Source organism: Aegilops tauschii, chromosome 4, assembly GCF_002575655.3.
Source record: "Aegilops tauschii subsp. strangulata cultivar AL8/78 chromosome 4, Aet v6.0, whole genome shotgun sequence".
NCBI classification, from domain to species: Eukaryota; Viridiplantae; Streptophyta; class Magnoliopsida; order Poales; family Poaceae; genus Aegilops; species Aegilops tauschii.
The window spans coordinates 73,464,033-73,477,529 of NC_053038.3; positions in this window are offsets into that span (position 1 = coordinate 73,464,033).

Genomic DNA, 13,497 nt, shown 5'->3' on the forward strand with positions numbered 1-13,497 from the left:
CTCTGGTCCTTGGCCGCCATGGCTCCCGGAGGGCAGGAGCCCCTCGGAGATTGGATCTCACTCTGTTCTCTTTTATTTTGTGTTGATTATTTTTCCCAAAATCACATATATTCCAAAGAAAAATCTCCATAAAATTTTATCACGTTTGGACTTTGTTTGATATGGATTTTCTGCGAAACAAAAAACACGCAACAAACAGGAATTGGGCACTGGATTAATACATTAGTCCAAAAAAATCATATAAATTGTTGCCAAAAGTATGTGAAAGTTGTAGAATATTGACATGAAACAATAAAAAATTATAGATACAATGAAGACGTATCAATAGGCACCAGGATTTGTCCTTCTTTGGTACCATGATGAGGTTGCCAACCAGTCGGGATGTTTGATCTCTCGGATGAATCCAACTTCTAGTAGTTTGGCCAGCTCCTCTCCCATTGCTTGCCTCTTTGGTTTTGAGAATCTCCGAAGTGCCTGCTTAACTGACTTGAGCCCCTCAATAATATTGAGGCTGTGTTACACGAGCTCTCTTGGGATGCCTCGCATGTCAGAAGGGAGCCAGGGGAAGACGTCACAATTTTTGCAAAGAAAACCGCGCAATGCTTCGTCTAGTGCAACATCTAGGCGGGTTTCAATCAAGGCCATTTTTGACGGATCCTCGGGGTGAACTTGAAATTTGATGATCTCATCTGCTGGCTTGAATGACGTAGATTTTCATCATTTGGCGAGGATAACGTCGTTTTTGTCGACAGTTGCACGCAACTCGGATAACTCCTCGGCGACTAGGGCCTCGGATTCTGTTTCTAGAGACAAAGCTGCGGTTTTGTCCTCGGCTTTGAGCGACCGATCCGCATTGCTATTTACAGTGATCACGCCATTGAGCCTCGACATTTTTAACTACTTGTATGCGTAATGGGGCACGACATGAAATTTAGCGAACGTGGCTTGTCCGAGCAGCACGTGGTATCCAGTTTGGAACGACATTATGTTGTAGATTAACTCCTCGATCCGGTAACTGTGGGATGTTTCGAATACCATTGCTACTTGTGAGCTGCGTTGGGATTTTCCCCGAAGAGGAAGGGTGAAGCAATATAGTAGCGATAAGTATTTCCATCAGTTGAGAACCAAGATTTATCGAACCAGAAGGAGTACCAATCAAATCCTAGTGAACAACACATGCACACACAAAAGCAATACTTGCACCCAACGCGGGCAAGAGGGTTATCAATCCCCTTGAACTTGTTACTTGCAAGGATCAAATCTTGTATAGGTAGATGGATAAATTGCAAAACAAACTAAAAGTAAATAAATTGCAGTAAGGTATTTTTGATTTTTATAATATGATTAAAGGAGACCCGAGGGCCATAGTTTTCACTAGAGACTTCTCTCTCGAAACAATAGCATACAGTGGGTTGACAAATTACTGTTGGGCAATTGATAGAAAAGCGCATAGTGACGTATTCATGGCAATGATCATGTATATAGGCATCACGTCCATGACGAGTAGACCGACTCCTGCCTGCATCTACTACTATTACTCCACTAATTGACCGCTATCCAGCATACATCTATGGTATTAAGTTCATGACAAATAGAGTAACGCCTTAAGCAAGATGACATGATGTAGACAAAGTAAACTCAAGCAATATGATTAAACCCCATTGTTTTACCCTTAATAGCAACAATACAATATATAACTCGCTACCCCTTCTATCACTGGGTTAGGACACCGCAAGATTGAACCCATTACAAAGCACCTCTCCCACTGAAGATAAATCAATCTAGTTGTCCAAACCAAAGGATAGATTGGAGAGAAATACAGAGCTATAACAATCATGCATAAAATGATCATAAACCCACAATTCATCGGATACCAACATAACACACCACAAAAGAAGATTACATCAGATAGAACTCCAAGAAGATCGAGGAGAACATTGTATTGAAGATCAAAGAGAGAGAAAAAGCCATCTAGCTACTAGCTATGGACCCGTAGGCCTGTGGTGAACTAGCCACGCATCATCGGAAGGCATCAAGGATGTAGTAGAAGCCCTCCGTGATCGGTTCCCGCTTTGACAGAGTACCGTAAAAGGCCTCCAGATGGTAACACGGAAGAACAGAAGCTTGCAGCAGCGAAAAAAGTGTTTCGGGTGGCTTTCTATTGGTTTGGGAATATTTGTGAATTTATAGAGGTAGAATTAGGTCAAATGGAGGTATGTGTGCCCCACGAGCTCATGGGGCGCCCCCTGTGAGCTCATGGATCTACCGCAGGTCTTCTGGTCTAGAAAAAACCATCGTAAAGTTTCATCATGTTTGGACTTTGTTTGGTACTGATTTTCTGAAAAGCCAAAAATAAGCAAAAAATAAGAACTGGTGCTACCTCTTGAGCACTGCGTTGGTTTTCCCTTGAAGAGGAAAGGGTGATGCAGTAAAGTAGCGTAAGTATTTCCCTCAGTTTTTGAGAACCAAGGTATCAATCCAGTAGGAGACCACGCTCAAGTCCCACACACCTACACAAACAAATAAGAACCTTGCAACCAACGCGATAAAGGGGTTGTCAATCCCTTCACGGCCACTTGCAAAAGTGAGATCTGATAGAGATGATAAGATAATATTTTTGGTATTTTTATGATAAAGAAGTAAAGAAAGCAAAGTAAACGGCACAAGAAATAGCTTGTTGACGGGAGATTAATATGATGGAAAATAGACCCGGGGGCCATAGGTTTCACTAGTGGCTTCTCTCAAGATAGCATAAGTATTACGGTGGGTGAACAAATTACTGTCAAGCAATTGATAGAATTGAGCAAAGTTATGAGAATATCTAGTTATGATCATGTATATAGGCATCACGTTCGTGACAAGTAGACCGACTCCTGCCTGCATCTACTACTATTACTCCACACATCGACCGCTATCCAGTATGCATCTAGAGTATTAAGTTCATAAGAATGGAGTAACGCTTTAAGCAAGATGACACGATGTAGAGGGATAAACTCATGCAATATGATATAAACCCCATCTTTTTATCCTCGATGTCAACAATACAATACGTGTAGTTTCCCCTACTGTCACTGGGATCGAGCACCGAAGATTGAACCCAAAGCTAAGCACTTCTCCCATTGCAAGAAAGATCAATCTAGTAGGCCAAACCAAACTGATAATTCGAAGAGACTTGCAAAGATAACCAATCATACATAAGAATTCAGAGAAGATTCAAATATTGTTCATAGATAATCTTGAGCATAAACCCACAATTCATCGGATCTCGACAAACACACCGCAAAAGAAGAGTTACATCGAATAGATCTCCAAGAGAATCGAGGAGAACTTTGTATTGAGATCCAAAGAGAGAGAAGAAGCCATCTAGCTAATAACTATGGACCCGAAGGTCTGAGGTAAACTACTCACACATCATCAGAGGGGCTATGGTGTTGATGTAGAAGCCCTCCATGATCAATGCCCCCTCCGGCGGAGCGCCGGAAAAGGCCCCAAGATGGGATCTCATGGGTACAGAAGGTTGCGGCGGTGTAAATAGGGTTTTGGCTCCGTATATGATGTTTCCAGGGTATATGAGTATATATAGGCGAAAGAAGTCGGCCAGGAGAGCTACGAGGGGCCCACGAGGGTGGGAGGCGCGCCCAGGGGGGCAGGCGCGCCTCCCTGCCTCGTGGCCTCCTCGTCGATTGCTTGACGTCCACTCCAAGTCCTCTGGATCACGTTTGTTCCGGAAATCATGTTCCCGAAGGTTTCATTCCGTTTGGACTCCGTTTGATATCTTTTTCCTTCGAAACACTGAAATAGGCAAAAAAATAGCAATTTGGGCTGGGCCTCTGGTTAATAGGTTAGTCCCAAAAATAATATAAAAGTGTATAAATAAGCCCATTAAACATCCAAAACAGAATATATAATAGCATGGAACAATCAAAAATTATAGATACGTTGGAGACGTATCAAGCATCCCCAAGCTTAATTCCTGCTCGTCCTCGAGTAGGTAAATGATAAAAACAGAATTTTTGATGTGGAATGCTACTTAGCATAATTTTCAATGTAATTCTCTTAATTGTGGTATGAATATTCAGATCCGAAAGATTCAAGATAAAAGTTTAATATTGACATAAAAGTAATAATACTTCAAGCATACTAACTAAGCAATTATGTCTTCTCAAAATAACATGGCCAAAGAAAGTTCATCCCTACAAAATCATATAGTTTGGTCTCCATTTTCGTCACACAAGAATGCTCTCATCATGCACAACCCCGATGACAAGCCAAGCAATTGTTTCATACTTTAGTAATCTCAAACTTTTTCAACTTTCACGCAATATATGAGCGTGAGCCATGGATATAGCACTATGGGTGGAATAGAATATGATGATGGGGGTTGTGTGGAGAAGACAAAAAAAAAGAAAGTCTCACATTGAGGCGGCTAATCAACGGGCTAGGGAGATGCCCATCAATTGATGTCAATGCAAGGAGTAGGGATTGCCATGCAACGGATGCACTAGAGCTATAAATGTATGAAAGCTCAAAAAAAGAAACTAAGTGGGTGTGCATCCAACTTGCTTGCTCACGAAGACCTAGGGCATTTGAGGAAGCCCATTGTTGGAATATACAAGCCAAGTTCTATAATGAAAAATTCCCACTAGTATATGAAAGTGACAAAACAAGAGACTCTCTATCATAAAGATCATGGTGCTACTTTGAAGCACAAGTGTGGAAAATGGATAGTAGCATTGCCCCTTTTTATTTTCTTTTCTCCTTTTTTATTTTTTTATTTGGGACAATGCTCTATGAATGATGATCATTACACTTCTATTTATTTACAACTCAACGATTACAACTCGATACTAGAACAAAGTATGACTCTATATGAATGCCTCCGGCGGTGTACCGAGATGGGCAATGAATCAAGAGTGACATGTATGAAATAATATGCATGGTGGCTTTGCCACAACTACGATGTCGACTACATGATCATGCAAGGCAATATGACAATGATGAAGCGTGTCATGATAAACGGAACGGTGGAAAGTTGCATGGCAATATATCTCGGAATGGCTATGGAAATTCCATAATAGGTAGGTATGGTGGCTATTTTGAGGAAGATATAAGGAGGTTTATGTGTGATAGAGCGTATCGTATCACGGGGTTTGGATGCACCGGCGAAGTTTGCACCAACTCTCAAGGTGAGAAAGGGCAATGCACGGTACCGAAGAGGCTAGCAATGATGGAAGGGTGAGAGTGCATATAATCCATGGACTCAACATTAGTCATAAAGAACTCACATACTTATTGCAAAAATCTACAAATCATCAAAAACCAAGCACTACGCGCATGCTCCTAGGGGGATAGATTGGTAGGAAAAGACCATCGCTCGTCCCTGACCGCCACTCATAAGGAGGACAATCAAAGAACACCTCATGTTTCAAATTTGTTACACAACGTTTACCATACATGCATGCTACGGGACTTGCAAGCTTCAGCACAAGTATTTCTCAAATTCACAATTACTCAACTAGCACAACTTTAATATCACTACCTCCATATCTCAAAACAATCATCAAGCATCAAACTTCTCTTAGTATTCAACGCACTTATAAGAAAGTTTTTACTAATCTTGGATGCCTATCATATTAGGGCTAATTTCACAATTTAAGCAAATTACCATGCTGTTTTGTAGGACTCTCAAAATAATATAAGTGAAGCATGAGAGAACAATAATTTCTATAAAATAAACCACCACCGTGCTCTAAAAGATATAAGTGAAGCACTAGAGCAAAAACTATATAGCTCAAAAGATATAAGTGAAGCACATAGAGTATTCTAATAAATTCCGAATCATGTGTCTCTCTCTCAAAAGGTGTGTACAGCAAGGATGATTGTGGCAAACTAAAAAGCAAAGACTCAAATCATACAAGACGCTCCAAGCAAAACACATATCATGTGGGGAATAAAAATATAGCCCCAAGTAAAGTTACCGATAGACGAAGACGAAAGAGGGGATGCCTTCCGAGATTTTCTGCTTAGCTTTGGGTTCAATCTTGCGGTGTCCTTTCCCAGTGACAGTAGGGGCAGCAAGGCACGTATTGTATTGTTGCCATCGAGGATAACAAGATGTTTTTTTATCATATTGCATGAATTTATCCCTCTACATCATGTCATCTTGCTTAAGGCGTTACTCTATTTTTATGAACTTAATACTCTAGATGCACGCTGGATAGTGGTCGATGAGTGGAGTAATAGTAGTAGATGCAGGCAGGAGTCGGTCTACTTGTCTCGGACGTGATGCCTATATACATGATCATACCTAGATATTCTCATAACTATGCTCAATTCTGTCAATTGCTCAACAGTAATTTGTTCACCCACCGTAGAATACTTATGCTCTCGAGAGAAGCCACTAGTGAAACATATGGCCCCCGGGTCTATCTTCATCATATTAATCCTCCAACACTTAGTTATTTCCTTCGCTTTTTACTTTGCTTTTATTTTACTTTGCATCTTTATCACAAAAATACCAAAAATATTATTCTATCATATCTATCAGATCTCACTCTCGTAAGTGAGCGTGTAGGGATTGACAACCCCTTATCGCGTTGGTTGCGAGGATTTATTTGTTTTGTGTAGGTGCGAGGGACTCGCGCGTAGCCTCCTACTGGATTGATACCTTGGTTCTCAAAAACTGAGGGAAATACTTACGCTACTTTGCTGCATCACCCTTTCCTCTTCAAGGGAAAACCAACGCAGTGCTCAAGAGGTAGCAAGAAGCATTTCTGGCGCCGTTGCCGGGGAGGCTTACGCGAAGTCAAGTGAAGATTTGGACTCCCGACAACGAGCCATTTCTGGCGCCGTTGCCGGGGAGGTCTACGCAAAAGTCAACATACCAAGTACCCATCACAATCCCTTATCTCCCTCACTACATTATTTGCCATTTGCCTCTCGTTTTCCTCTCCCCCACTTCACCCTTGCCGTTTTATTCGCCCTCTCTTTTCCGTTTGCCTCTTTTTGCCCGTCTCTTGTTTGCTCGTGTGTTGGATTGCTTGTTTGTCACGATGGCTCAAGATAATACCAAATTATGTGACTTTACCAATACCAACAACAATGATTTCCTTAGCACTCCGATTGCTCCTCTTACCAACACTGAATCTTGTGAAATCAATGCTGCTTTGTTGAATCTTGTTATGAAAGATCAATTCGCCGGCCTTCCTAGTGAAGATGCCGCTACTCATCTAAATAGCTTCGTTGATTTGTGTGATATGCAAAAGAAGAAATATGTGGACAATGATATTGTTAAATTGAAGCTATTTCCTTTTTCTGTTAGAGATCGTGCTAAAGCTTGGTTTTCGTCTTTGCCTAAAAATAGTATTGATTCATGGAATACGTGCAAAGATGCTTTTATCTCTAAGTATTTTCCTCCCGCTAAGATCATCTCTCTTAGAAACGATATTATGAATTTTAAGCAACTTGATCATGAACATGTTGCACAAGCTTGGGAGAGGATGAAATTAATGATATGTAATTGCCCTACTCATGGTTTGAATTTGTGGATGATTATACAAAACTTTTATGCCGGATTGAATTTTCCTTCTAGAATTCTTTTAGATTCGGCCGCGGGAGGCACCTTTATGGAAATCACTTTAGGAGAAGCTACTAAACTCCTAGATAATATTATGGTTAACTATTCTCAATGGCACACTGAAAGATCCACTAATAAAAAAGTGCATGCGATAGAAGAAATTAATGTTTTGAGTGGAAAGATGGACGAACTTATGAAATTATTTGCTACTAAGAGTGTTTCTTCTGATCCTAATGATATGCCTTTGTCTACTTTGATTGAGAATAATAATGAATCTATGGATGTGAATTTTGTTGGTAGGAATAATTTTGGTAACAACGCGTATAGATGAAACTTTAATCCTAGGCCTTATCCTAGCAATTCCTCTAATAATTATGGTAATTCCTACAACAACTCTTATGGAAATTTTAACAAGATGCCCTCTAAATTTGAGACTAGTGTTAAAGATTTTATGAATTCACAAAAGAATTTCAATGCTTTGCTTGAAGAGAAATTGCTTAAAATTGATGAATTGGCTAGGAACGTTGATAGAATTTCTCTTGATGTTGATTCTTTAAAACTTAGATCTATTCCTACTAAGCATGATATCAATGAGTCTCTCAAAGCCATGAGAATTTCCATTGATGAGTGCAAATAAAGAACCGCTAGGATGCGTGCTAAGAAAGATTGCTTTTATGAAAGCGTGTTCTTCAAATTTCTATGAAAATAAAGATGAAGATCTAAAAGTTATTGATGTGTCCCCTATTAAATCTTTGTTTTGCAATATGAACCTTGATAATGATGGGACTGAATATGATCCACCTTTACCTAGGAGGCGTTCCAAAAATTCGGAGTTTTTAGATCTTGATGCTAAAATTGATAAAAGTGGGATTGAAGAGAGCAAAACCCTAGATGTTAATAAACCCACTATTTTGGATTTCAAGGAATTTAATTATGATAATTGCTCTTTGATAGATTGTATTTCCTTGTTGCAATCCGTGATAAATTCTCCTCATGCTTATAGTCAAAATAAAGCGTTTACCAAACATATCGTTGATGCCTTGATGCAATCTTATGAAGAAAAACTTGAGTTGGAAGTTTCTATCCCTAGAAAACTTTATGATGAGTGGGAACCTACTATTAAAATTAAGATTAAGGATCATGAGTTCTATGCTTTATGTGATTTGGGTGCTAGTGTTTCCACTATCCCCAAAACTTTGTGCGATTTGCTAGATTTCCGTGATTTTGATGATTGCTCTCTAAACTTGCACCTTGCGGATTCCACTATTAAGAAACCTATGGGAATAATTAATGATGTTCTTATTGTTGCAAATAGGAACTATGTGCCCGTAGATTTTATTGTTCTCGATATAGATTGCAATCCTTCATGTCCTATTATTCTTGGTAGACCTTTACTTAGAACTATTGGTGCAATTATTGATATGAAGGAAGGGAATATTAGATTCCAATTTCCATTAAAGAAAGGCATGGAACACTTCCCTAGGAAGAAAATAAAATTACCATATGAATCTATCATGAGAGCCACTTATGGATTGCCTACCAAAGATGGCAACACCTAGATCTATCCTTGCTTTTATGCCTAGCTAGGGGCGTTAAACGATAGCGCTTGTTGGGAGGCAACCCAATTTTATTTTTAGTTTTTTGCTTTTTGCTTTTGTTTAGGAATAAATATTTGTTCTAGCCTCTGGTTAGATTTGTTTTTATGTTTTAATTAGTGTTTGTGCCAAGTTAAACCTATAGGATCTTCTTGGATGATAGTTATTTGATCTTGCTGTAATTTCCAGAAACTTTCTGTTCACGAAAACAATTGTTAAAAATCACCAGAACGTGATAAAATACTGATTCCAATTGCTGATGATCAATAAACAAATTTTCTAGGTCTTTTTATTTTGGATGATTTTTTGGAGTTCGATAAGTTTGCGTTAGTTACAGATTACTACAGACTGTTCTGTTTTTGACAGATTCTGTTTTTCGTGTGTTGTTTGCTTATTTTGATGAATCTATGGCTAGTAAAAGAGTTTATAAATCATAGAGAAGTTGGAATACAGTAGGTTTAACACCAATATAAATAAATAATGAGTTCATTACAGTACCTTGAAGTGGTATTTTGTTTTCTTCCGCTAAAGGAGCTCGCAAGATTTTCTGTTGAGTTTTGTGTTGTGAAGTTTTCAAGTTTTGGGTGAAAGATTAGATGGATTATGGAACAAGGAGTGGCAAGAGCCTAAGCTTGGGGATTCCCATGGCACCCCCAAGATAATCTAAGGACACCAAAAATCCAAAGCTTGGGGATGCCCCGGAAGGCATCCCCTCTTTCGTCTACTTCCATCGGTAACTTTACTTGGAGCTATATTTTTATTCACCACATGATATGTGTTTTGCTTGGAGCGTCTTGTATGATTTGAGTCTTTGCTTTTTAGTTTACCACAATCATCCTTTCTGCACACACCTTTTGAGAGAGCCATATATGATTTGGAATTTGTTAGAATACTCTATGTGCTTCGCTTATATCTTTTGAGTTATATAGTTTTGCTCTAGTGCTTCACTTATATCTTTTAGAGCACGGTGGTGGATTTGTTTTATAGAAACTATTGATCTCTCATGCTTCACTTAGATTATTTTGAGAGTCTTAAATAGCATGGTAATTTGTTTAAATAATCCTAATATGCTTGGCATTCAAGATTAGTAAAAACTTTCTTATGAGTGTGTTGAATACTAAGAAAAGTTTGATGCTTGATAATTGTTTTGAGATATAAAGATGGTGATATTAGAGTCATGCTAGTTGAGTAGTTGTGAATTTGAGAGATACTTGTGTTAAAGTTTGTGATTCCCGTAGCATGCACGTATGGTGAACCGTTATGGGATGAAGTCGGAGCATAATTTATTTATTGATTGTCTTCCTTATGAGTGGCGGTCGGGGACGAGCGATGGTCTTTTCCTACCAATCAATCCCCCTAGGAGCATGCATGTAATACTTTGCTTTGGTAACTTGTAGATTTTTGCAATAAGTATATGAGTTCTTTATGACTAATGTTGAGTCCATGGATTATACACACTCTTCTTCCTTCCACCATTGCTAGCCTCTCTAATACCGTGCACTTTTCCCCGGTATCATACACCCACCATATACCTTCCTCAAAATAGCCACCATACCTACCTATCATGGCATTTCCATAGCCATTCCGAGATATATTGCCATGCAACTTGCCACCGTTCCGTTTATTATGACACGCTCCATCATTGTCATATTGCTTTGCATGATCATGTAGTTGACATTGTATTTGTGGCAAAGCCACCGTTCATAATTCTTTCATACATGTCACTCTTGATTCATTGCATATCCCGGTACACCGCCGGAGGCATACACATAGAGTCATATCTTGTTCTAAGTATTGAGTTGTAATTGAGGAGTTGTAAGAAAATAAAAGTGTGATGATCATCATTTTTAGAGCATTGTCCCAAGTGAGGAAAGGATGATGGAGACTATGATTCCCCCACAAGTCGGGATGAGACTCCGGACTGAAAAAAAGAGGCCATAAAAAGAGAGAAGAAAAGGCCCAAATAAAAAAATGAGAGAAAAAAGAGAGAAGGGACAATGTTACTATCCTTTTACCACACTTTTGCTTCAAAGTAGCACCATGATCTTCATGATAGAGAGTCTCTCATTTTGTCATGTTCATATACTAGTGGGAATTTTTCATTATAGAACTTGGCTTGTATATTCCAATGATGGGCTTCCTTAAAATGCCCTAGGTCTTCGTGAGCAAGCGAGTTGGATGCACACCCAGTTAGTTTTTTTTGTTGAGCATTCATATACTTATAGCTCTAGTGCATCCGTTGCATGGCAATACCTACTCACTCACATTGATATCTATTGATGGGCATCTCCATAGCCCGTTGATACGCCTAGTTGATGTGAGACTATCTTCTCCCTTTTTGTCTTCTCCACAACCACCATTCTATTCCACATATAGTGCTATGTCCATGGCTCACGCTCATGTATTGTGTGACGATTGAAAAAGTTTGAGAACGTCAAAAGTATGAAACAATTGCTTGGCTTGTCGTCAGGGTTGTGCATGATTTAAATACTTCCTGTGGTGAAGATAGAGCATAGCCAGACTATATGATTTTGTAGGGATGACTTTCTTTGGCCATGTTATTTTGAGAAGACATAATTGCTTTGTTAGTATGCTTGAAGTATTATTATTTTTATGTGAATATTAAACTTTTGTCTTGAATCTTTCGGATCTGAATATTCATACCACAATTAAGAAGAATTACATTGAAATTATGCCAAGTAGCACTCCGCATCAAAAATTCTGTTTTTATCATTTCCCTACTCGAGGACGAGCAGGAATTAAGCTTGGGGATGCTTGATATGTCTCCAATGTATCTATAATTTTTGATTGCTCCATGCTATATTATCTACTGTTTTGGACATTATTGGGCTTTATTATTCACTTTTATATTATTTTTGGGACTAACGTATTAACCGGAGGCCCAGCCCAGAATTGCTGTTTTTTGCCTATTTCAGAGTTTCGCAGAAAAGGAATATCAAACAGAGTCCAAACGGAATGAAACCTTTGGGAACGTGATTTCCAGAACGAACAAGATCCAGGAGACTTGGACCCTACGTCAAGAAATAAAGGAGGAGGCCACGAGGTAGGGGGCGCGCTACCCCCCAGGGCACGCCCTCCACCCTCGTGGGGCCCCTGTTGCTCCACCGACGTACTCCTTCCTCCTATATATACCTACGTACCCCCAAACGATCAGATACGGAGCCAAAAAACTAATTCCACCGCCGCAACCTTCTGTACCCACGATATCCCATCTTGGGGCCTGTTCCGGAGCTCCACCGGAGGGGGCATCGATCACGGAGGGCTTCTACATCATCACCATAGCCCCTCCGATGAAGTGTGAGTAGTTTACCTCAGACCTTCGGGTCCATAGTTATTAGCTAGATGGCTTCTTCTCTCTTTTTGGATCTCAATACAATGTTCTCCCCCTCTCTCATGGAGATCTATTCGATGTAATCTTCTTTTTGCGGTGTGTTTGTTGAGACCGATGAATTGTGGGTTTATGATCAAGTTTATCTATGAACAATATTTGAATCTTCTATGAATTCTTTTATGTATGATTGGTTATCTTTGCAAGTCTCTTCGAATTATCAGTTTGGTTTGGCCTACTAGATTGATCTTTCTTGCAATGGGAGAAGTGCTTAGCTTTGGGTTCAATCTTGCGGTGTCCTTTCCCAGTGACAGTAGGGGCAGCAAGGCACGTATTGCATTGTTGCCATCGAGGATAACATGATGGGTTTTTTTAATCATATTGCATGAATTTATCCCTCTACATCATGTCATCTTGCTTAAGGCGTTACTCTGTTCTTATGAACTTAATACTCTAGATGCATGTTGGATAGCGGTCGATGAGTGGAGTAATAGTAGTAGATGCAGGCAGCAGTCGGTCTACTTGTCTCGGACGTGATGCCTATATACATGATCATACCTAGATATTCTCATAACTATGCTCAATTCTGTCAATTGCTCAACAGTAATTTTTTCACCCACCGTAGAATACTTATGCTCTCGAGAGAAGCCACTAGTGAAACCTATGGCCCCCGGGTCTATCTTCATCATATTAATCCTCCAACACTTAGTTATTTCCTTCGCTTTTTACTTTGCTTTTATTTTACTTTGCATCTTTATCACAAAAATACCAAAAATATTATCCTATCATATCTATCAGATCTCACTCTCGTAAGTGAGCGTGTAGGGATTGACAACCCCTTATCGCGTTGGTTGCGAGGATTTATTTGTTTTGTGTAGGTGCGAGGGACTCGCGCGTAGCCTCCTACTGGATTGATACCTTGGTTCTCAAAAACTAAGGGAAATACTTACGCTACTTTGCTGCATCACCCTTTCCTC